This window comes from Taudactylus pleione, unplaced genomic scaffold (assembly GCF_031769625.1).
Source record: "Taudactylus pleione unplaced genomic scaffold, aTauple2 ptg000318l, whole genome shotgun sequence".
NCBI classification, from domain to species: domain Eukaryota; kingdom Metazoa; phylum Chordata; class Amphibia; order Anura; family Myobatrachidae; genus Taudactylus; species Taudactylus pleione.
This window is the reverse complement of record NW_028284719.1, coordinates 1,889,730-1,914,800: the sequence shown is the minus strand read 5'-3', so window position 1 is coordinate 1,914,800 and position 25,071 is coordinate 1,889,730. Positions and strand designations below refer to the sequence as shown.

At 39.4% G+C, this 25,071-nt stretch overlaps 1 pseudogene; it reads right to left on the bottom strand.

Annotated features, from left to right (window-relative positions):
• Window positions 1-1,910: 1,910 nt before the first annotated feature.
• On the bottom strand, window positions 1,911-8,481 carry LOC148509626 (indolethylamine N-methyltransferase-like; annotated as a pseudogene).
• Window positions 8,482-25,071: the final 16,590 nt, after the last annotated feature.

Here is a 25,071-nt window from a genome sequence, read left to right as displayed (position 1 = left end):
TTCTGGTGGTTGAATCTTGTATAAACACATGTGACAAAAAACCTTGGTATAGACTCTGTATACTGAAATATGTCTCTATGGCCTAGGTAACAGACATGTTTATGGTATTCACACTTGATTTCTATAAGAAAATAGTTGATTTGATACAAGAAAACTTTATGGATTGTATTTTATTCAATGTTTTATCCATTATCTTTCTTATTCAGAAATGAAGCCAAATGCATCTGAAGAATTTGACGCATTTTGCAATTTTGAGCATGCATCTTAATCTGTAAACATGACGTGTGCATGCTTCAAAAGGACACAAGTGTTTGTAAGACCTTGAAAAATGATTACTGTATTTTGGCAACCATTCTTCATGCTAAGTTTAATTCCCATGTCAATTTTTGCTTTTCAATTTACCTTGATCCTAAGAGATGAAAATAAATCCTTATGAGAAAGTTGTTGGCTCAAGTTTCAAATGCCACGTTCCTGCTGCAGTCTCTCTCACAGTTAGTGCCAGGAAAAAACTTCACTTGTCACAGATTTACACTGATGATTGATAGCTTTTAGGATATCTGGTCAGAATTTAAAAAATATATAACATTATCATCAACTTAATAACTATACTCATCTTGCAAAGGTTCAGAATTTGCACTTGCAAAGGAATGTATTTCAGAAATACAATTATAAGTAGGATGAATGCCATCTCACTGATGACCACTGCGAGCAATGGCTACTCATTTATGCTATTTCAGCTTCTTTGCTGACCCGAATTTCTTCTCCTTCCCGTAGAACACCAGCATGTTAGACTCCACACCTCTGTTTTGAGTAGCGCCAAACCTAGCTGTCAATGGTCATCCATTAAATCCCTGAGCTTGTGTTGTTCCATCTAATTACTCTTCATGCTTTTTCATGCTTTCCTCCCCCCAAAAAAGGAAAAGGAAAGTAGCTCTCTGTAGAAAGTAAACTAATGACTCAAAAATAGGATTGGATCAAACTTTTAGTAAAAAACAATATTCCAGTGCAGTAATAATCCCACCCCCTGTTTAATGCTTTCCTGTCTATTATAACAGTGCTAGTGACAGTTTGTAATAAAGTGGCTTTTTGTGTGCATGCATTTGTTTTCTGTTGTTACCTTGTGTGATTTTGAGTTCTGCGTCCATCTCTTGCCACAAATTTTTAGCTGATTTCTTGCTCAATGTTTGTCTCTAACATTAGTATGTCAATAAACATTGATCTTGGCTAATGCCTACAGTACCTCTGATATATTCCTGCTTACAGGACATTGCTCTTGCACACTGAATTCCTTTGATCTCTGCCTCAAAACCTAAGGTATCTTTGTTGCTACCGTGGGATCTAACTTACCATCTGTCTTCTTTCAACTGTTTTCCATCCATCATGTTTACTATTCAATATTCAGAGATAATAAGGGGCTGATGTATCAAGCAGTGAAAAGAGTGGAGATGTAGACCAGTGGAAAAGTTGCCCATATCAACCAAGCAGTGTCTACTGTACCTATCATTTTATAGCATACACTTGATAAATGATACCTCAATTCTGACTATTAGTTACTTCTGCACTTTTCACTGCTTGATACATCAACCCCAAAGTTCATACTTCCTGGTGCTTGAAAACCGTACTGCACTTGCAGATGAATGACCCTGATCTACCTCTCCAAGCTGCAAGTGCTAGATATCTGTAGCTCAATGTACAAGCAGAAAATGACATCACATATCTACATTTATGTGCAAATCTCCATCATCACCTTATTATGAAACTCCTGAATGAAATTGAAAAAAAGAAATGTAAAATCAATTAGAATAATTTGAAACAAATGTTTATTCAATTTTTTTAAATTACTGTCAACATTTATGATTGGCAAATTTATATGTAGGTCTGTAATGTTTATCAGTTTTCTCTTCCTATACCTACACCTCTTTGTGAGCTGTGATAATATAATGGCATTATAATCAATAAGATCGCTCACTGATGTTCTTTTGAGAATGTCACAGTGGTCAATAGTAAACCCTTCTCCAATAAGAACTTTTTAAAAAAAGTTCTCATCATATTTAAAAACATGCAACCTCTCCTTGCCAGCTGTAAAATAAGTGGCATTTTTAATTCCAAGTAATATTAAATGTCCTCCAGGTTTTAGTAAATTAGCAAATTTCTTCAGATTTGTAATATATTCATCTTGGTCTTTGCTGATGATCTCCAGCACCCATGCACTGATGACACAGTCTGCTGGTGGCAGCACCACCGGGTCTGTAAGATTTTCTTTTTCCAGGTCACATTTTATGATCTCCGTTATTGATGTCTTCACCCTTATTTTTTTCTCTTCATTTTGGCCACTGAAAAATACACACATAGTAAGAGTCATAAACAAAAATTTAAGTGTCTCACAAATGCGTACAAATTTTGAACTATGTGCATTTTATGTGTATACCATGAACAGTGGGAAGGGGTAATTTTGATCCCCCCCCATAAGAAATGCATTTTAAACTTAAAAATTTGAGTGAGAAATATTATTAGTTTACATTATTTACTTGAATCTATATATTGTATTCAAAAATTTGACTTCATTGTGTGATACTTTTATGCTGGTAGATCAGATGACATATCAGGCACATCAGCCAGTGTGTACCTCCCGTGGTCAGCAACTTCGCCCGTCGGACAGCATGGCCCCCGCTGTCACGCCATTGCTTCCAGCATCAGCAAGTGTGTACTGTCCTTTAGATTGGCGATTTAAATATAAAAATTGGTTCATGTTGGGTATCATAATGTGAAAGTTCATACTTGACTGAGTTTGCTGACATTGTATACACCTCTTCATTTAGGCAGTGTTCATTGCCAAAGATAGTTGTCTTAAATCATGTTGCATCAGCTTGTGACAAGATCTTGTATATTCTAAAGATGTTGAATCAGAAAGTGACATGTACAAATCAGATAGTTATTTTGAGCCAGAGACAAGTGAAGATCATAGTAAGAGTGAGGAGTTATCAGCGCATGAGGATGTGACTGCTAATCTACCATAGTCCTCTACTTAACCATCTCTGTAGGACCAGTCAAATGCTTCAACAGTGAAGATGGTAGCCAGAGATGGAACCAAGTGGGAGACAACAGATGTCATTGTCTGGAAGGAGGTCTGCTGTGAAAATCCTAAAGGAGTGAAGAGGTCCCAATACTGATGTTTGTAACCGAGTGCACGAGTACACATTGTCAGTACCTTCCATCGGCTTATTGATGAATCAATGCTTAGTCACATAGAGAGGCACACAGAATCAAGCTCAGAGACAACTAAAGAGCAATGATTAGATGTTGCCACTCAAAGCGTTGGAGACAATGATCACCATCATGTATGCCCTGGGTGTTTGTACGAAAGGTATTTCTGTGGATGATTTTTGGTCCTTTTTTGGGGGGCCAAAATTCATCAAAGACACAATGACAAAGGACAGATTCCAAAACCGTGAACTTAAAAAGTGCATGAAAGTATTATGTTATTGGCGAAAAAGTATCGCAGAAACTGACTTTTTTGCTACTAATTGAATTCGACCCTTTGTTGGCTGATGCTTTAAGTCTGCACATGCTTCCTGATTGTTAGAGCTGAATGACCATGGTACAGAAATGCTAAGAAGATGCCGACCTGTCCCGGGCTTCTCATTGTATACACTTGCATCCAAAGATGCAGAGCCACTCACACAGGATGTCATACTCAGATGTGGAGACAGTAACTTTCATAGGGCTGGTGCAAATTTTGATGGTAAGCCCGGTGGTGCACTGGTGGTGCACCTAAAGATGGACCTAGATGGAACTGCACAGCTGCAAGTGGCAATATTAGTATTAATGAAATCAGCAATGGCATTAGCATAAAGATGCAGCAGCGTCTAAGTGCAACAGAAATAACATGGACACTAATCCCTACAGTATGTCTCCTTTACATGCCAAATATTTATTTTATATTTACTTTAGCAGAATACCCTTTAAAAAACACACATAATTGCCATGGTAAATAAACAAATGATGGTGTTATTTTAGTAAGACAGTGTATATTTTGCACACACTTATAGGGGCTGATTCTGAGTTGAGAGTGAAGCAAAAAAGCACATGAAACTTTAAGCCTTGGTAAAACTAAATTGCTCTGAAGTTGGAGGACTGGTCGGGATGTAAAACCCGGTACTTCTGACATTTAAAAGTGTAATGATTTTACTTTGCGATTCTTGCTAGTAAAATCATTGCCCTTTTAAATTTTGGGCATATAGATGATCAGAAGCAGTGGGTTTTACAACCAGTCGCTTCATAAATAAACCCCTTAGTTTTGAGAGTGCAGTGTGAAAAGGAAGCTGTCCAGTATTTGTGGACTATATTTAAAATCAGACAGTACCATTTATTCCAGATGCAAAGTTACTTGATTTCTTTGCTTGCTCTCAAGTCAGAACCAGCTCCATAATGAGGGATCCATAGCTGGTTAAATAAACTGGCCTTTACAAGCCAAAGCATTTCAGATTTGAACTGTTAGCCTATGGGAGGAAAGACACCAAGTTTTTTGCACCCATCAACTATAGTGGCAACAGCCTGACATGCCTTAGGTTGGTTTTCATTAAATCAGCAGGAGAGCCTTATGCTTATGGCCAGATTGTTATAGTGGAGAAAACATTACTGATAGCGCTCCATTGGCAGCTATTGTTACCTTCTAGTTGTTTTTATAGTGGAAATAAGCCTAGGCTAACTAACACAGGGACAGGTTGAGGATTTTATTTGGGGGGAGTTATTGCCCTTTTTTATAATTTATGTACATTAAATGGATATAGCGTACACAGAGGCACCACCTGCCTCCTTCTTTCTATAGATATGGATGCTACTTGGTAGGGCAGTTGCGGTTTGTGGAGGGGAGGGATGAGACAGGCCAGAAGCTACTGTCTGGGGGGGCTGCATTGGGCTCGCAGACAATATTTTGCATACCACTGGTGCTCTAAATGATGTTTAGTCATGTTAAACCTGCATTTACATTGTGAGGGCTCAATGCCTAATGTTTGGTGTGTAAATAATTTGGAAAAGGGTCCTTAGACTGACCCTTAAATGAATGGACAGATACTTAACCATTTTCCTTCTAATGCTGTAACATATGATGCAGCATGATTCCAATCAAACGCTCCTGTACGAGTGTTCAGCCATCTGTTCAGTTCCTTAATGCATTCTTCAGTGAACCTCAGTATATATATATGTGTTTAAAATATTCACATGCTGAATGGATACAGTGAACTAAGGGACCACAACTGATGTCAATTACATGTTCTCCACAAATTTCACCTACAGTATAGAGAAAATGTTCAATGGTTAAAATATGCAATATGTTATTTGGCTTCTATGCTAATCATCATTTTGTAACATTATGTTAAATTTACTTTAAATATTATACAATATTTAATTGCACCTACAGTATTTATTGACCTAGCAGTTCACGCCAAGTCTTAAACTTTGTGGTATGCATTAACATATTCTACTCTACAGTGCCACACAATTAGTATATAATTTTTTTTACATGTATTTAAAAAAAAAACATCTGTGCACACTTAATACATTATAGTGGGATTTAACATATTTGGCTAGTCTCAGTTGCTGAAGCTGACATTATCTAGAGTTGGGGTGTGTGATGTCAAATTTTATCTATAGAGCCAGATTTATACTATTAAACATTAAGGGCTATATTTACTAAGAATCATGTCATATCTGGTTTTTTATGCCCCAGATCACAGATTTACTAAGAATAATTTTTGTCTATCTATTTTGAGTAGATCGTGGTGTATCTTGTGCCAGTACAGAGCAGTGTGATCTGTGCCTTGCTTTAGTGTGCTATAGGTGAAATAAAGGGTTAAACTTTTTAAAACTGCATAACTGAGTCCTTCTGAGCCCAGGCTTGGTTTCTCCCACCAAACTCTGAATCCAAAACAAGGCAAAACATCATCATCCTGGATCTCCAGGTTTTGGATTCAATAAAAGTCCTACCTTCAAGATTGCGGCCACCATTTCACACAGGACACTGGTGGGTTAGGGTGTGTGGGTCACGCTGCAGTGTGACTGTGATTCTGTGGGCTACTGTGTGTCACACTCAGTGTCACTGTCTGTGACTGTCATTACCAGTGTGGGGCTGCAGTGCTGCAACTGTGACCCTGTGGGCTACTGTCTGTGACTGTCAATGTCTGTAATCACCAGTTCACCAGGCTACTGTGTGTTACACTCTGTCATCATCACAGTAAAAGTCTGAGTGCTACAGCCCTGTGGGCCTGAATCAGTAAGGGATGCATGTGAGAGATTACACGCACTCGGCCGCTGCGTGTATATGCTAATCAATGCATACATACGGCAAATGCAGCATAGGATGCAGATGCCAAGCATTTCACAATGCAGCCCACTTCCCTTTACTCAAAGCCTGAGTAGTCCGCAATACAGCAGAAACACCGGTAACATCAAGAACCATTGGAGCCATACGCACAATAGAGGTTGACCTGATGTCATGCAGGATTTTGGCCACTTCCTGCGTGCATCGAGTCATCTGGCTACATATGCCACCGCACTGCCTTAATTATCCACGCCTCTATAACGGCGCCCCAATGCACAGGCTCACCTGCTTTCACCCAGCTACCTACCGTCACCACCCACAAACAGAAATTCCTGTCAATCAATATTGGAAGGGTATGCGTACACACTGCATGTAAACTGCGTACCCTCACCCGATCACACTGGCTAGTTTGCGCATGCACATTGTGATGCATATGCAGTGCAAAAACAAGGAGGTCCTCGCACATCTCTACTTGTAACTTTTGGTGAGTACTGATTTTCAAATAAAAAAAATGCTCTGCTCAAAACCACCAAGTGTGGACTAAAAGTTGTGTATTTATTATTTGGCACTTTCATTAAACTAATGCAAAAGGTGCATCCTCCCTCTTACAGAATCAATTATTACATAAATAACGTAACCTTAGTACAGGTTGAGTCTCCCATATCCAAATATTCCGAAATGTGGAATTTTTTTAGCATGACTGAGATAGTGAAACCTTTGCTTTTTGATGGCTCAATGTATTCAAACTTTGTTTAAGGCACAAAGGCCCTGATTCAGACCCACTCGCGAGCGGCTGTCTGCTCGCAAGTGGGTCGATGTTCTGCACTGAGCATGCGCACGACAGAGGGAGCTCCGTCGTGCGCATGCGCCAGACGCGACGAGCGAAGGAAAGTCCTTCGCTCGTTGTGTCTGATCAAAGGGGGCGTGCTGTCGATGTTGATTGACAGCACGCCCCCTTTGGTGGGCGTGCCAGGGGCGTGCCTCCCTGACGGGGGCGTTCCCACGGGAACGCCTCACGTCAGAAGCCGGCCCACTGACATCACTAGTGATGTCAGTGGGAGTGATTTTGGCTCTGATAGAGCCAAAATCACTCCGGAGCTTGCGGTTGAAAACCTCAACCGCAGGCTCCGGCTCGCAGTTTCGATGGTCGCGATGGTCAAGACCATCGCGGCCATCAAACTGCATGCTCGTATAGGCTGTGGGTGGTGACCCACAGCTATACGAGCGTCCAGGAGGACGCTCCATTTTTATGGAGGGCGGCCCTCATTCAGAGCGTGCGCTCTGCTCAGAGCGTACGGCTCTGAATGAGGGCCAAAATTATTAAAAATAAAGTATAAAATTACCTTCAGACTTTGTATATAAGGTGTATATGAAACATAAATGAATTTCATGTTTGTACACAAACTTGAGCCACAAAATTAGTGAAAATATTGTATAAAATATTGTATACAATTATCTGCAGGCTGTGTGTACTGTATAAAGCTGCCCACACAAATAGCGATATTTTACCCAATTTGCATAATTTTGATGAATCGTAATGACAAATCGTGTAAAATATGCCCAAATCCTGAGTCCCCACTCACGATCACGATGCCAATGCGCATCCCCACTCGTCGTATATCGCATCATCAGATCTGACGTGCTGTAGGGCAGATCTGACAATCTAGGATACAATGCACAGTGAAAAGTCTGGCTGCAGAAGAGATCGTATGAAGATTGGACACCAATGGTGTGCAGATCATGTGCTGAGCTGCCGGGGAGAGTTTCAAGGGAAATCGTACACATCGGCTGTTTGAGAGCACATCGCTATGTGTGTAGGCACCTTAAGGTGTATAAAAAACAAATTCATTCTGTGTTTAGATTTGGGTCCCATTCCCAAGATATTGCATTATGGTATGCAAATATTCCAAAAATTCAAAAAATTCCGATATGAAAAAAATCCCTGTCCCAAGCATTTTGGATATGGAAGACTCATACTTTAGTAAGATAAACTATATTATACAGTACATACCTGTGCTGAAAACTTGGTGAAGTTTCTCCATGGGAAATTTCAAGGCTTCATTTTCAAAGACATTATCTGGTTTATCAGAGAAATAAGAATCCAGCCAAGCTCGTGAGTCCATCCCATGTACATGGTAAAGCTTTTTGGAGCTGGAATCCATCTTGTATTATTGTATCACAAACAGAGTCACTCACCTCACACTTTGTCTCCATTGTACCTGACTGTTCCAGAGATTCTGTTTATATAGTATATGCTGGGATACATTTACATAAATTAATCAGCAGTGGGAACATCCGGGACTTAGTCATGGGAATGCAGGTGATGTATCATAAGTTCCTAATAAAAAATAAACTGCAGTACTATAATGTATATGTTTGCATGTTTGTTTAATACATTGAAAATACATTTAAGCATATTGTATTATAATTATGCAGGAGCAGCCTGAAGATGGAGTAAGGTTCCTCTCCTTACTTAAAAAGTATAAATATAAATAAGGCGATCTTTGGTGCTCCTACCTGTTTACCAGTATGATGAGGGGGCAGTGCATTAATAAGGTGGCAGAGCGCCCTGTGCTGGCCCTGCCCCCAAAGTGGATGACATCATGACGTCACACAGAGTTGGCAGGGCTGCCTGAACTGGGAAGTTTAGCATTGTCTGGAGCATCCTGAGCATCCTAAAGATGGCAGAGACTGCCCAGAGTGTCCAAAGCAGCCCTGCACTCTATGCAGCAGCCAGCCCCACTCACACAACCCTAATTATGACCTTTGGGGGGAGAGTGGTAAAGGAAGCAAGGGTAGCTGAGTCTTTAAGGTTTTCAGTTAACAGCTTAGTAGCAGCTTGAAAAAATGTTTTTTTAAGATATCAATTTTGAAGTACACATATAAAACTATAACATATTAAACACAATAAATATACTATATAAAATGTCATCACATGTAAAACTTTACATTCAGTCACTGTACTTGTGTAGACAAATAGACCTAACACATTCTAGTACTCTAATTCTATTTCTATTTGTCCTTTTGGAAAATAAACACGATCAATTCACTGCATTTTAGTCCAGAAATACATGAAATAATTGTCTCATTAAAATAAATATATACTACAGTAATATACAAAATGTCTGTCTGGCATCTATAGTCACATACGGGTTCAAAACTCAATAGTCCCAGTATCTGATTATCCTTAAATAGATGGCAATGATTCTTTGCAGGTATACTCACTGCCTAATCGGCATAAGTACTTGTAATATGAGTTAAAAACTATGTTGTCCTGGGAGTTGATACTTTTTAAATGAACTTCAATAGTACCCAGTAAGTTTCCCCACCAGTCCTATTGACCACTGGGTACCTCCTGCAGCTTCTGGACAGGATTGAAAAGTGACAATGACGTTGTAATTTTTGTGGGAAAAAAAGGAGGATTTTCATATATGGGGAGAGGGCACTAGATGTCCTTTCACCCCATAATGACAGTTGCAATCTGTAAAATTATGAGGCCCACTAGTAGCTATTGTCTAATGATCACCTGTAATCACTAGACAATATTACCCTACTCTACAGAAAATTTACAATTTCCAAATATGGGTAAGAAATGTATTTTCAGTTCAAGTGCAGATTTTTTATTCTTAAAACCTACACATAGAATCCTGCTCTTTACTACAGTATTTTGTAAAAGTAGATTATTAGTGAAAATAAAACCACAAAGTATAACTTTGTGGTAATTATAAGATAAAAAAAAAATCACACTTTTGCTTTTGCTTCCCTTTCTTACATTTAAGAAAAAACACTTTTTTGAACATTTGGGTTATTTTTTTTAATGTGTTAGAATTAATAAAAAGACTAAGGGGTCTATTTACTAAGCAGTGTTATGAGACAGAGTGAAAAGTGTTAAGAAAGTAATAAGGTGCCAGCCAATCAGCTCCCAACTGTCATTTTTCAAACACAACATGTAAGATGACAGTTGGGAGCTGATTGGCTGGCACCTTATCACTTTCTTATCACTTTTCACTCTGTCTCCTAACACTGCTTAGTAAATAGACCCCTAAGTATTTTTGTAAATACAATATGTGTTCTGAAAAAAAAATTATAAAAAAATAATTTATATTCTTGTAGGAATGTGACAAGTGTAAATGATAAAAATTTACCACAGCACATAGATTAAAAAAAACCTCAACAGCAAAGGTGTTTTCGTTCAGAGCCAGGCCTTAGTGCAATTTGTGGCTATTTTGTTGCAAGTTGCATTTAATTTCAAATATCTGCATTTTTTTTGCTGTCATCTGACTGCTGTGTGACTCTACATTTAGGGACCCAAGACCGGGGCTGAATTGGGTGTGAAAAAGTAAAGTACAGTAAGAGTATGGTCTAAGCGGTAGACACAAATGTAGACATGAAGTGGTACTAAAGTGGCCAACAAAAAGTCACAATGAAGTCATGAGAAGTGGTCTGAGGTGCATGTCAACACTGGTTATAAAGCATGCTTAACTACTCTCCTGGGAGGTGTGGGGGACCAATGATTATTTGGGTAGTCCCCCAGTCTCCCAGAAGAGTGGGTGGATCTCCTACATCCTGACCACTTCCTATTGAAATGGGCAATATGGGGAGATAATACCACAATGGAGTCCGTAGTGAGGGATGGCGCTAAAATAATGTGATTTGTGACATTTTGACACAATGGAAGTGAGGTTTAATGATGGAAAGAGCCTGACCATGCCCCCAATGTGGTCTACTGCATCTCCTCTGCAGGCTTTTCATGGAGAGGGGAAAAGAAAGTAAGCAAGTAGAGTAACATTGATGATAATGACCTCATCGAATGGTTGCAAAAGTTAAATACACATCCATTTACTCAAAAGTGGTAAATATGCAGATGCAGTGTTTCAAAATCCATTTTACTCTGCAAGGAATACTCATTTTAAAGAAATAAATAATGCTTCATAGTCATTTGAGGAAGGGAAAACATACACTTACATCAAGTGTTGAAAAAAAATATATAAATACATTTAAGCCAGCTTTATGGAGCATTTCAGATGCTGCACACTACTGGTGTACTTGTGAAATGCACTATCTGGACATTAACTATTATGTGTTTCCATTCAATGCTGCAAGTCTTAGCTATTTCAATACTTACACTCATACTTTATGCCAGCTGTATCTGAGACAGGTACAACAAGTGGCAGGATCCGACGGTAATCTCAGCTGCATAATTGCATGTGTGACTGACTCTGATTAAGGTAAAGACCAGTTCTTGGCTCTCTAGTCTTCTTGTCCCCTGTAGTGACTCTGGTTCTGTTTGCTCATCCATATAGGACTGTATGTTGGCTACAGGATCACAGAGTACTGAATCGATTACTTTCCTGCACCTGGTTGTTGTGTCCAATGGCCCACTAGATGGTAATGCAGTGTCTATTGATGTTGCAAGTGGGCATCTCAGTCCTTGCCCATTTGGATGCAGGCTTTTACACAAGGGAAGGGCTGTGTAATAGCATTAGCATAAAGGGGTCTAGTTACTAAGCAGTTTTAGGAGACAGAGTGAAAAGTAATAAGAAAGTGATAAGGTGCCAGCTAATCAGCTCCCAACTGTCATCTCACAGGCTGTGTTTGAAAAATGACAGTTGGGAGCTGATTGGCTGGCACCTTATCACTTTCTTATCATTTTTCACTCTGTCTCCTAACACTGCTTAGTTAATCGACCCCAAAGACTCATACAGTACATGACTGCGGCAAAAGGTGCAGCCACTACTGTATCTGCATCTGTGTCCAACTCAAAATCAGCCACTATGTGTTATGTGTTAGTGGGTCCACTTTTTATATACCTTTCATGCTGGACTAAGGACCTCAAAAATTACATGATAGATGTATGAAATACTCAAAAATTAAAAAAAACTGGCAAACTTGAAATAATTGTGGGCTCTATTTTCAGGGTAACTCTAATAAACAATGTTTAAATATAGGAGATTTATTATTTATTTATTACCAGTTATTTATATAGCGCACACATACAGTATTCTGCAGCACTTAACAGAAAATATTTGGCCATTCACATCAGTCCCTGCCCCAGTGGAGCTTACACTCTAAATTCCCTACCATATGCTCACACACATACACACTAAAGTTAATTTTGTTTGGAGCCAATTAGCCTACAACAAGTAGACAGTGTTAATCTTAAGTGAAAATTGCATAATTTATTTGAAGGTTTATTTTTTATGTGTTCAATTAAATATTCTGGGTTGTTGATTCAGTGTTGCTACATTTGTTTTATTGTTTCTGAAAAAAAAATTATTTCATATTTATTTTATTATACATTTTTTTGTAGAAGGTTATTTATATCAAATATTTTTCATAGTTATGAGAATGAAGTGAAGAGATTAACACCAACTACCTGTTGTAAGCTGTTTGCATTATAACTAAATACTAGCAGTGAAGGATTGAACACCCCAGTTACTGTATAAAGTGACACTACTTAATATTCTAAATAAAATATTATTTTACTAATGGTTAATCTCTGTATTATTTGATATCTCATTAAAAATTGGTGTATCTCCTATTTTTATTAGAATTACCCTGAAATTAGTTTCTTACATAATTCAGAATTGCATGTTGTTTTGGTTACAGTATATGATACATCTATTAGAGATGTGTGCTGACCCCCTTGTTTTGGTTTTGGATCTGGATTAATCTTTATGTTTTGGTTTTAGGTTTGCAAAACCATGATCAAGCTCAAGTGTTTTGGTTTTGGTTTTGGAACTGGATTTTTCCCAAAAAATTGCTAGAAAGTTTTTCAAAATCAGATTTCGCAAACCAATCTTTATTCCATTATTCCATTATTCCATTCCATTATTCCATTAATTGAGTCAGGTCTGTATAATTAAAAGTAAACATGTATTACTCTCACAAATACAGTATAGCCATACAGTTTAAGAAGTTCTAGCAAGCTTGAATATTCAAACAATTAAATTAGTAAGAATACATTAAAATCAGAAACAAAAACAATAAGTGAAAAAAAATGTTTTGTCATAAATAAATTAAAATTAGAGTGTTTCTGCTCTAAATGAATGCCCACTGATCACTTATCAGTGTTTTCATATGTTCTGGTTTGCAGTATTATCCAGGCTTCATAATCACATTTAAACAAATTATATAGATTGCTGCCTCTTTTAGCAAATTCCACTTCTTACATAAGCAAATTTGATAAGCTGGGGATATCCAAGTAGGCAAAATTAAATCAGTCTTCTTATGTTTGTGAATAGCCTAGTTCAAGGATAATAAACAGCTACTTTCAATCACGTGTATTTTACAGCCTTGTAACAAATATGCAAAGCTCTAACCTGCCAGAAACCAATAGTTCCACTGTATAAGTTGTCCGACAACAAAACCTCAAGTGTGCCAGGTTTAAAATTGCAGGGTCTCTGTGTGGTATGACTGCAGCTTACATGTGCCGACCTCCGCAGTAACCTTCAGCCTGCTTGTATCACATTAGCTGTAATTAGGGGCGTTTCTACAGAGGAGGGGGCCCGTGTGCAGTCTCCGATATGGGCATTAGAGAATGCCCTGGAGTCTATAGCACATGTGCAAGCCACCGGCAAAATGGCCTCCACGGCCAATATCCCTGTACTGTGCATGTGCAAACGAAAGTAAAATGGCAGCAGCAGCCATTTTCCAGCCATTTTTACAGCACCGGCCCCCCATACTGATGTGGGACTCTGGAGAGGTAAGTATACTATGGGTGCAGGGTGTGCGGTGCAGGGCCCCCATGGACCCAATGGCCCATGTGTCCCGCACACCCTGGACCCATTATAGATATGCCCCTGGCTGTAATTAGTGAATCTGGAGCAGCTTGCAGCCATTATATTTTGTGTTAGCAGCTTTCACTTGCCAAATACCAGGCTGCATATCAAAGGATCTCTGGGCGGTGCTGTAGCCAGATAGCCGGAATCTGTAGCCATTAGAAAGGGCCAAGAGAAAAGGCTTGTAAAGAAAATATTAAATTGAGGTCAGCATCTTTACACCTCACAATTCCTGCCGCATTTCCTGATAGGGTATATCGGTTCATCAGAGGATCGCCTGACTCGGATTTCACTTCGAGGCAAAACATCATCCTCACAACATCTGATTCTCATGGGTTTTGGATTCTATATATTAGGTTCCGTGGACAGGACTCCATTTCTTTGTCAGGCACACTGATGTATGCTGCACAACACTCTGCTGTATAGGTTGTGCTGTGTCCAGACTCACAAGTGGCTGTGCTGCTTAGTGAATGTGTATGGGGGGTGGGGTGCATGCTTCTGTTTGCTGTGCTGTACTCAGCTGTATAAGCTGTGCAGTGTCCAGACTCCAGACTCACAAGTGACTGTGCTGCTTAGTGAATGTGCATGTATAGGGGGTGAGTGCTGCTGTATGCTGTTCTGTTCTCTGCTGTATAGACTGTGCTGTTTTGGCACTGCTGTGTCCATCAATAAGACATTCTTGTGCATATATAAACCCTGTGACTTCACTCCAAACTGTTTGAATAAGCCTGCGACAACAAAAAAAACAAAACATAAAATGATTGTACTGTGCTTTTTGAATATTGATATTTTGCTTTCTCCTGAGTATTTTCTCCATCCATTAAATATTTCTTCCATAACTTCATCACCAAAACAAACTAATAATATGTATAAGTTCAGCTGTCATGCGCCAAAGTGTGGGCTGTTAAAGGCAACCTCTTGTTCTCATTGCCCACAATATAATCTCCAGGCTTTAGTATAGTTATAAAAGTGGAATTTATGACAAGTTTGTGACTCCTCTAAGTCCTTTCAAAAGGTTTTTATCTCAGTAAATGAGTGATTGACATTAATTTTGCTTTTTTCTGAGCCATTTATGTTCTATTATTAATCTCTCTAGATCCCCCAATTTGCTTTATCTCTCACTTTTCTCCTTCACCATCCTACTTCAGAGGGGTTTACCACCCTGTCACTCCCTACTCATCCCTGCAACTCTTTATTATGTTAAACATTGATTTGTTAAATTATATTTTCTTATTTGCTCATTTATATACATTTATATTGAAGGTAGCCAACTTTTCAACATTTTCTGGTGGATGAATCTTTAATAAACACATGTTAAAAACACTGTATACTGAAATGTGTCTCTATGGAATAGGTAATAGACTTGTTTATGGTGTTCATGCTAGATTTCTATAAGAAAATACATGCATTGATACAAGAAAACATTATTAATTGTATTTTATTAAATGTTTTTATCTAGTAAACCGGATATGAGGTCAAATACATCTGAAGAAACTCACGTATTTTGCTATTTTGAGCCAACTGCGCATGCATCTTAATCAGTAAACATGATGTGTGCATGCTTCACAAGGACACAAGTATTAGCAAGATCTTGAAATATGATTATTGTATTTTGGCAACCATTCTAGATGCTAAGGTTAAGTCTCATGTCATGTTTTGCTTTCCAAATCACCCCGGTCTTAAGAGATGAAAATAAATCCTTTGGAGCAAGTTATCTGTTCGAGTTGCAAATCTCACATTCCTGCGTCAGCATCTCCCACAGTTAGTGCCAGGAAAATACATCACTTATCAATGATTTACACCATGGGTGGGGAACCTTTTTTCTGTCAAGGGCCATTTTGATATATATTACATTATTCACAGGCCCGATGCAGGCCATGACCCTCCATGTGACATCACATGGGGCTGGGGCCACAATCGCAGGTGATTACAGCAATGCCTGGAGCATTTTGATGATGCTCCGGGCAGCTGTAAGGGCAGCAGTGTGACCATCTGAAGCATCCTAAGGATGCTCCAGGTGGCACTGCTGCATAGATTCTAGCTGCGGGGTGCCATTCAAGGCACCCTGCTAGCCAAATGAGGCTAGCAGAAAAAGCTCCGTGGGCCAGGCCAAATGATTCTGGGGGCCTTATATGGCCCCCAGGCCTGAGGTTCCCCATCCCTGATTTACACTGATGACTGATGGCTTTTATGATATCTGGTAGAAAAAATGGGTTGGTTCCGGCGCTTTCGTAGGATCTATGGATATCTTGGTGTTCCCCTCATGGGATAAAGAGAGGAAAAATGTATATAGTGTAAATCTGGAAATAATAGCAAATAAGAAATAGCAATGTACAGTAAGAATCGAACTCACCCTTTTTCGGTGAGTGTGTAGCGTTGGACCTAATAATCACCGTGCTCCTACGGTGGTTGGCAATTGCAACAATGACGTCACAGATGGTTTCACTAGATATCTTCAAATGGTCAGAGGGAGAAAAACATAGAGAGCACTTCCATGGTGCAGATCAATGTGTTTCATGGAACCAGATTATAGCCAGTGCATTATTGTGCTCACCTTTTATAATGTTTCTTATGATCTTTGGACATTTATTTCTTGTAAATAAAACCTGATGTCCGTCGGTGTCTACCCAATCAGGGTTTTAATATGGTACAAAAGCTTGAAGTAATATTGGAGAAATAGATACATAATGTTCCATGAAAATTTTTTTAATTAATTTTATTTCCTCAACACAAATATTTTCCAGAAAGAGCATTTAAGATGTGTGCTTATATCTAAAAATAATGGTATTTGCAGGTCATACATAACCATTTAGACACATCAAAATAGAATAAGAACATATATGACAATAAAATACTAGAGAAACATACTTCTTTAAAAATAAATATTTAGTAATAAAATTATTTCTTAAAAAATGAAAATAAAAAATGTTTGATAAAAATGGGTAATAAAAAATAGAGAGTACCGAATGTCAAGCAACGCGTTTCGCAGAGCCTCTGTCTGCTTCCTCAGACTGATGGATGTAGAGAAAAGCGTTGCTTGATATTTGGTACTTTCCATTTTTTATTATCCATTTTTATCAAATACAATAATGTTTGAGCACAATAATGCACTGGCTATAATTTGGTTTCCTGAAACACATTGATCTTCACCATGGAAGTGTTCTCTGTTTTTCTCCATCTAAACGTTTGAAGATATCAAGTGAAACCATCTGTGACATCATTGTTGCAATTGGAAACCACCGTAGGACCACGGTGATTATTAGGTCCAACACTACACACTCACCGAAATATGGTGAGTGTGATTCTTACATCGCTATTTCTTATTTGCTCTTATTTATGGATTTACACTATATATATTTTTCTCTCTTTATCCCATGAGGAAAACACCAAGATATCTATAGATTCTACAAAATCGCTGGAACCAACCCCTTTTTTTCTATCATCTCTTTGAGGAGCTCTGTTGAAAATCCCCTGCTGTTCATGGCTGCTTATCCAATTGGATACCTATTTGTATGAAACTCAGCGCCAGTCACACATCCCCAATCACATGCTACTTTTATGATATCTGGTCAGGTTTTAATGAATATATATCATCATAAACTTAGTTACTATACTCATCTTGAATAGGTTCAGAATTTGCTCTTGCAAGTCGTGGTCATGAGTTGACAGTTTCTGACAGTATGCCCAGACAGGATGGGGTTACTCCACTTCTTCCTGTTGCTAGGTGATCGGCACACCTCAGGAAGTGATGTGTATTCCACAAGTGCAAACCTGATTGAGATTTCAGCCTCTTTATACTCCCTGGAATATTGCAGCTATGCTGACTATAGAGTGTCTGTGAGTTCCTTCGGCTTGGCTGCATACTCAGGTTGTTCCTTTGCTCCTGTTAATACGAACATGTATTCGGTTTCCTAGCAGCACCAAGCAGCCTCCGAGCTGCCTTCTATTCAGCAAATCCTCATTCAGTTTGCTAGCCTCATCAAGCAGCCCCTGTGCTGCCATCTGTTCACTGAACTTCCTTACAGCTTCCTAGCCGCACCTAGCAGCCCCCGTGCTGCTGTCTGCCACAGCGGCCATTTCCCCTGTACAGCGCATGTGCACACTTTGGGAAAATGGCCGCGGTGGCCATTTTCCAGTCATTTTTAGAGCACCAGACCCCTGCTCTCTTACGTGGGACTCTGGAGAGGTAAGTATGCTATGGGTGCAGGGTTTGCAGTGTGGGGTTCCCCTGGACCCAGGGCCCCATGTGCCCTGCACACCCTGCACCCATTATAGATATGCCCCTGCTTAGGGTCCTGAAAGTGTCTTTATGTGAGCATATACTTGTTTTCTATTGTTACCTTGTGTGATTTTGATGTCTGCTTCCATCTCTTACCCCACATTTTGAGCGGATTTCTTGCTCATTGTTTGTCTCTAACATTAGTATGTTAATAAACATTGATCTTGGCTAATGCATATAGTACTTCTAATATGTCTGCTTACAGGACATTGCTCTTGAACACTGCCTGCCTTTGATTGTTGATACCCTGGGATCTAACTTACCATCTGTCTTCTTTCAACTGTTTTCCATCAATCATGTTTACTATTTAATATCCAGAGATAATAACAAGCTGATGTATCAAGCAGTGAAAGAGTGGAGAAGTAGACCAGTGGACAAGTTACCCATATCAACCAATCAGCGTCTACATATCATTTTATAGCATGTATTTGATAAATGATACCTCAATTCTGACTATTAGCAACTTCTCCACTGGTCCACTTCTCCACTTTTCACTGCTTGATACATAAACCCCAAAGTTGATACCTCCAGGTGCTTGAAAACCTGGGTACATCAAATTACCTGTGTACATACTATAATGCTCTACGGGAATGGCAGCTTCATAAATGTGGCTTTATTAAGTTATTCTAGAGATCTCATTAGCTCAGGAGGTACAGTTTTGCTGTGACAGATGCTTGTGATACAGCATAGGACTCATCTCAAATGTGAATGCTAAGCTTGCCTCACCAAGCCCTTACCATATGGCACTTGCAGATGAATGACCCTGGTCTAAATCACCAAGCTGCAAGTGCTAGATATCTGTAGCTCAATGTACAAGCAGAAAATGATGCTGCACATCTGCATTTATGTGAAAATCTTCATCATCACCTTATTATGAAACTCTTTAGTCAAATTGAAAAAAAGTCACAAAGCAGAATGAGTCTGCACACAGAGCTCTCTTGTGTTGGTGAGCTGCTAGCAACTAATAGGTACCCTAGCCTATAAAGTAGAAATCAATAGTAAAAAGATGTTGCTGCGCTCAACCTATATATAATGCGTAAGTGGTATTAATAGTTAAGACCCATCTGTTAATGCGAAATTGACCAAATCAGAGAATGAATGAATGTGCATATACACACCTGGTATCAATCATACATACACAGTGCACCCTATGTAACAAATTGTAGAACCAAAGGTAATAATGGTCTGTATATGAAGGTGGATAATCTATCCTAGGTACATTGTATATAGACATAAATGTGTCAGAAGCATATTTTGTAAAAACCAGAATATTTTATTAAGGCATGTGCTAAACCAGAGCTTGCTAGAAAAATGGTGTCAATAACATCCAGCTATGTCAAGGCGTCAGTGCTGAAAATAATATTTAAATGGATAATATCCAAAGACGTTGAAACTGGTGATAATGATGTTGAATTAGCGAGTCAATAGCGGCGTCCCGCTGTGGTAAATCAGGTAGTGAAACTTGACAATGGTGCCTGGGGTGGCTTCTGCGGGTCAGAGAGTATGGTGTGAACTGCCAGGGAGAGACAGTCTGTCTGCAGTGCTGGTGTCACTCACCGGCTAGGATGCCGGAAGATGCCTGACTGAACAGGCTGACTCCGGCAGTCCGTGCTGGGGTGCACGCTGCAGTCCGAGAGGGAGACAATGTGGCTATGCAGCTCGTCAGAGCAGTATGCCGTGTGTCACCTAACAAACACAGAAGACTTACCTCTCTACCTAGAGGGCACCACTTCTGCCCTGCCAGCCAGGTCTTCTTCCCATGATCGGAGGCGCTTGCTTCCTTCCTTGGTGTTCCGGAGGTTGGTCACGTGACTGTAGTACTGAAGAGGGACTGGATGTTTTGGCACTTGATTCCGGATGATAGCAATGTGCACGCTGATCTGTAGTCTTAGGAAATGGTTCAAATAGGTTTTTAATAAAGATGTTCAATGAGCTCCAATGCGTTTCAGCCTATTCAGGCCTTTTTCAAGGAGATAATGTCATGATTGAATTCCAGGGATCTGTATAAGTTGTCTGGGGGTGGTCCTAATACATGCAAATCCTACTATGTGATTGGTGCTTCATATGGTTAATGTGAATAGGTTTAAATGACTGTCAGTCAAACACTCTGGAAAGAGTGGTAGTGATTGCTGGTACATATGGTTACTTGTAGGATGGTGTAAAAAACTGCCAATCTATGGAGGTAGTGATAGTTATAACTGCATGATGTTAACATGCGCTGGTAAGTACAATCATTGCCAGTTTAGTACACAGTTTAGTACATGACTACCCTACAATACAGGGAAGTTATTGTAGAAGGTCTGTTTGGTCATAACCACGATTAAATTAAATCTAAAATGGGTATAAATTAATACCCAGCCCCTAGGTGTCGTATACATCATGAATAGATCAAGAATAATTATATAGTAATATTTTAGTTTGTGAGACCTCCATTAAGCTATACCGTATTTTTTATATGTTGAAAATTGGCATGTGTGAATACATGACACGGTACTATCCTCACTGTTTACATATAATTGATAAAACTTTGTTATCTTTATTCAAACCCCTAGGTGCAAATATTTTGAACACACAGCCCCAAGTTTTTGCTAACCAGTCTTTGTACGAAGCACTGACATATATACTATACGGGACTACAGAAAGTCAATTAACTTTATACAATAGACCAATTACCACAGAGCGCTTTATCTTATTATTGTTTGTATCTCTACTTCAGACTCCTGAGCTCTGACTGTGCTTCTGACAGACACCTGAGCTGCTGGCTACAATCTCTCCCATGTTCACTACAACAGATCATGCAGCTCCCATGCCCCAAGAGTGATAATCTGATAACAGCATGGCCCAGTTACTCTGAGTTCTCTGACTTCTTTTTCAGAACAGTGTAACCTATCGGGTGAACAAGCTTCAAAGAAGTCCAACCATCGGATCGCAGAACAAATCAGCAGTCTGCATCCTCCAATGGTCCCTCCTACACACTGAATGATGGCAAGTAATTCAACGAAGGCCTTATTGCATTGCTGTGTTCTACTTGGCAGGACAGGTGCAGTTTGTGGAGGGGATGGATGAGACAGACCAGAAGTGACTGCCTGGGGTGCCCGCATGTGACCTGAGGACCATATCTTGCATACTGCTGGTGCATACATTGATATTTTGTCTTGTTGAACCTGCATTTACATTGTGAGGACTCAATGTTTGGTTTGTAAATAATTTGGAAAAGGGTCCTTAGACTGACAGTGGGTACACCCTTTAGATGAATGGACAGATACTTAACCATTTTCCTTCTAATGCTGTAACATATGATGTTGCATGATTCCAATCAAATGCTCCTGTACGTTTGTTCAGCCATCGGTTCAGTTCCTTAATGCATTCTTCAGTGAACCTCAGTATATATATATGTGTTTAAAATATTCACATGCTGAATGGATACAGTGAACTAAGGGACCAACACTGATGTCGATTATATGTTCTCCACAAATTTCACCTATAGGGAAAATGTTCAATGGTTAAAAAATGCAATATGTTATTTGGCTTCTATGCTAATCATCATTCTGTAACATTATGTTAAATTCACTTAAACTAAATATTATACAATATTTAATTGTATCCATTTATTGACCCGCTAGTCCACATCACTTTGGAGGTGTCCTTTAACACACCCTGCTCCATAGTGCCAAACAATTAATATTTTCTGTTTTTTAGTGCATTTTTAAAAAACATCTGTGCACACTTGATACATTACACTGGGATTTAACATATTTGGCTAGATATTAACTCTTCAGGTGCTGAGGCTGACATTATCTACAACTGGGGTGTGGGATGTCAAATTTTATTTGTGTCATCAAATTTATACCATGAAACATTAAGGTCGATATTTACTAAGAATCATGTATGGCCATAATAACAATCACTTTTGTCTGTCTATTTTGATTCGATCATGTTGTATCTTGTGCGATTTCAATCATATTGGCTCCTTCTCAGTAGACTCAGTTGAGCACAGCACAAAACAATGTGATTTGTGCAGTGATTCAGTGCGTTATAGGTGAAACAAAGGGTTAAAAATTAAGAAAAAAGATGGTGTGGGGTCCCCCCCAAAAGAATAATCAAGACTGGACCTTTGAGCCCGTTCTGGTACAAGAAAATAAGGTGGAGGGAACCAGCTTGGGGTTTCCACTAATTTCCTATAATCAGCACCAGGCTAAACCAGCTGGGGTAGTAATGCCAAAGCAGTGAGACACACAGTGTGGGGTCCCTTTGCCAAGGCATTTAACAACCCTAAACTGGCAATCCTCATAGTTGGAACCCCAAATATAAAATGGAGTCCTCCCTCCCAAGGATAAACCTGCCCGAAATAGAAACCAGCGCTAATTTGTAAATTATCTAAAATTATCTTAAAAATGGAGAAACAGATGTGTCATAGAATAACATCACATATATTACATTAAATTCGACATGAAAAAAACTTAGCTAATATGTGAACATCTGTTTATATATATATATATATATATATATCTCAAAGATAGAACGTGAACTTTCTGTGGGACAGTTGTTGTAATTAGGACTTGCTCCCAAACGACTTGGTGAATGTGCAGCAAATATTTACCTAGTGGCTTTTTGTAGAAAAGGAAACAGCGTGGAATCTGCATGCAGTGCTGCTGTAGTCAAAGGACCACTTGTAGCTGTATAACAAAGTCCATAGAGAGCAACAAAGTCCAAAATGTAATTAAAGTCCACACGGCCAGGGGTCATCCCGCTTCATTAGAAATAATATTGTTCTTTACAGTGGGACTACAGCCTGCCCTGTGGAACCTGCCTGTTGGCACATTCACCACCACTGTATAGAAAAATAAAAAAAAACATGGTACACACACAGGCTTTGTCTTTATTACACAGTCATGCACAATCACACTACTTCTTACCTTCTCCCTGGAGGAGTTTGGTCTCCTACTCCATGTAGAATCCCAGATCTTCTTTTATCACAAAATGGAACACCCAATCCCCGTAGCCCCACTCTACTGCAGTACTCTGTAGTGCACCAACTGACAGGACCCACAAGGTTTTGTGCACTATAGCTTTGATTGGCTAAGAATCGGACCCCACCTAGCCAATCAGATGCAGTTGTCATATGGCTATAGTGCAGAAACCCATGTGGTCCTGTTAGTCGGTGCTCTATACTGTACTTCAGAATAGCGGGTTCACGGGGATCAGGTATTTATGTATTCAGAAGACCTGGATTCTATATGGAAAAAGGGACCAACCTCCTCCAGGTAAGTACAGTATGTAATGTGAGTGTGAGGTTGTGAGTGAATGTGTAATAAAGGCATAAAACCTTAGCTGTGTGTACTGTTATTTGTTTATATTTATTTACAGTGGGTGTACAGGTGCCAGCAGTCAGCTGGCACTTGTCCTAAAAGTGTCACAGGGCAGGTGGGCTGGGACCTGTAGTCCCACTGTAAAGAATAATATTATTTCTATCTTTAACCTATAATCCCTACAACTACTGCCACCAGGGGTGTGGAAAGAGCTAGTTGATCCTTTGGAGTGGGAACCCATTTTATTTTGGGGTCTCCACTTTCCCAGGATTGCCAGCTCTGGTCTGACCAGTTTGGGGTTGGTTAATGTTTTAGCAGGAGGACCACACTCTGTGTGTCCCCATGCTATGGCATTACAACCCTGGCTAGTTCAGCCTGATGCTGGTTAAGGAAAATAGAAGAAACCCCACACTGTTTCCCCCCAATCATCCTGTACCAGGACAGGCTCAGGGGTCCAGGGCTGGTTATGGTTTTTTTGGGGCCATTTTTTTTCTTAATTTTTAACCCTTTATTTCACCTATAACACACAGAATCATCACACTGATCTGTGCAGTGCTTCAGCCCACCACGCAGTTCACAGGGACTTCTATTCCTTTCTTAAACACAATTACTGGATAATCTGTGAGTTGTATTCCTGTCTATGAAAAGTACATATGTGATGGTTTTATGGTCTGTTGACTTCCATCTGTGAGTTTGGTCATCTATGTCAATGGTGGAAACTGCTAGGTTACTAATGGGGACATTTAGGGTTAGGCTGCGGGAAGGACGAGTTAGGGTTGGGGCTAGGTTTAGAATACTTCCTAAAATTTATTGGGATTTTGACTGTCGGGAATCCGCTGCTGGCATTGTGACCATTGGGATGGTCACAGCCAGGATATCATACCCAGCCCACCTTTTATTAAACCCTAGATTGTAATCTCCCAGGAGCAGGGTTCTCCTCCCCACTGTCTCACAGCCTTTTTCTCTAGCACTTCTATGACAGCCTTCACCTTCAGAGCTGTAGAATTATGTTGCTAATTGTTACTTGTGTTCTGTTTATATTTTGGTTACTGTATTGTAATGTAATGTTATGTGTACCCTTTATTGTATGTATGGCGCTGCAGACCACTTGTGGCGCCCTATAAATAAAATGTAATAATAATAATAATAATATTTGGTATAATTATGCATTCTCACTCTCTAGTTCCAGAGTCAGTAAGAAATCAGTGAAATCCTATGAGAAATGAACATACAGATGTATCTTCACACACCTTTCCTGCTTAGCATCATATGGCTCAATATGCTTAGCATGGCTAAGATGCTCCACCCTGAGTAACGTTTGGATAAATACCCTATTTTTTTTTTTTGCTGCAAAAGAATTTGTATATAGTAGCAGATTAAAGT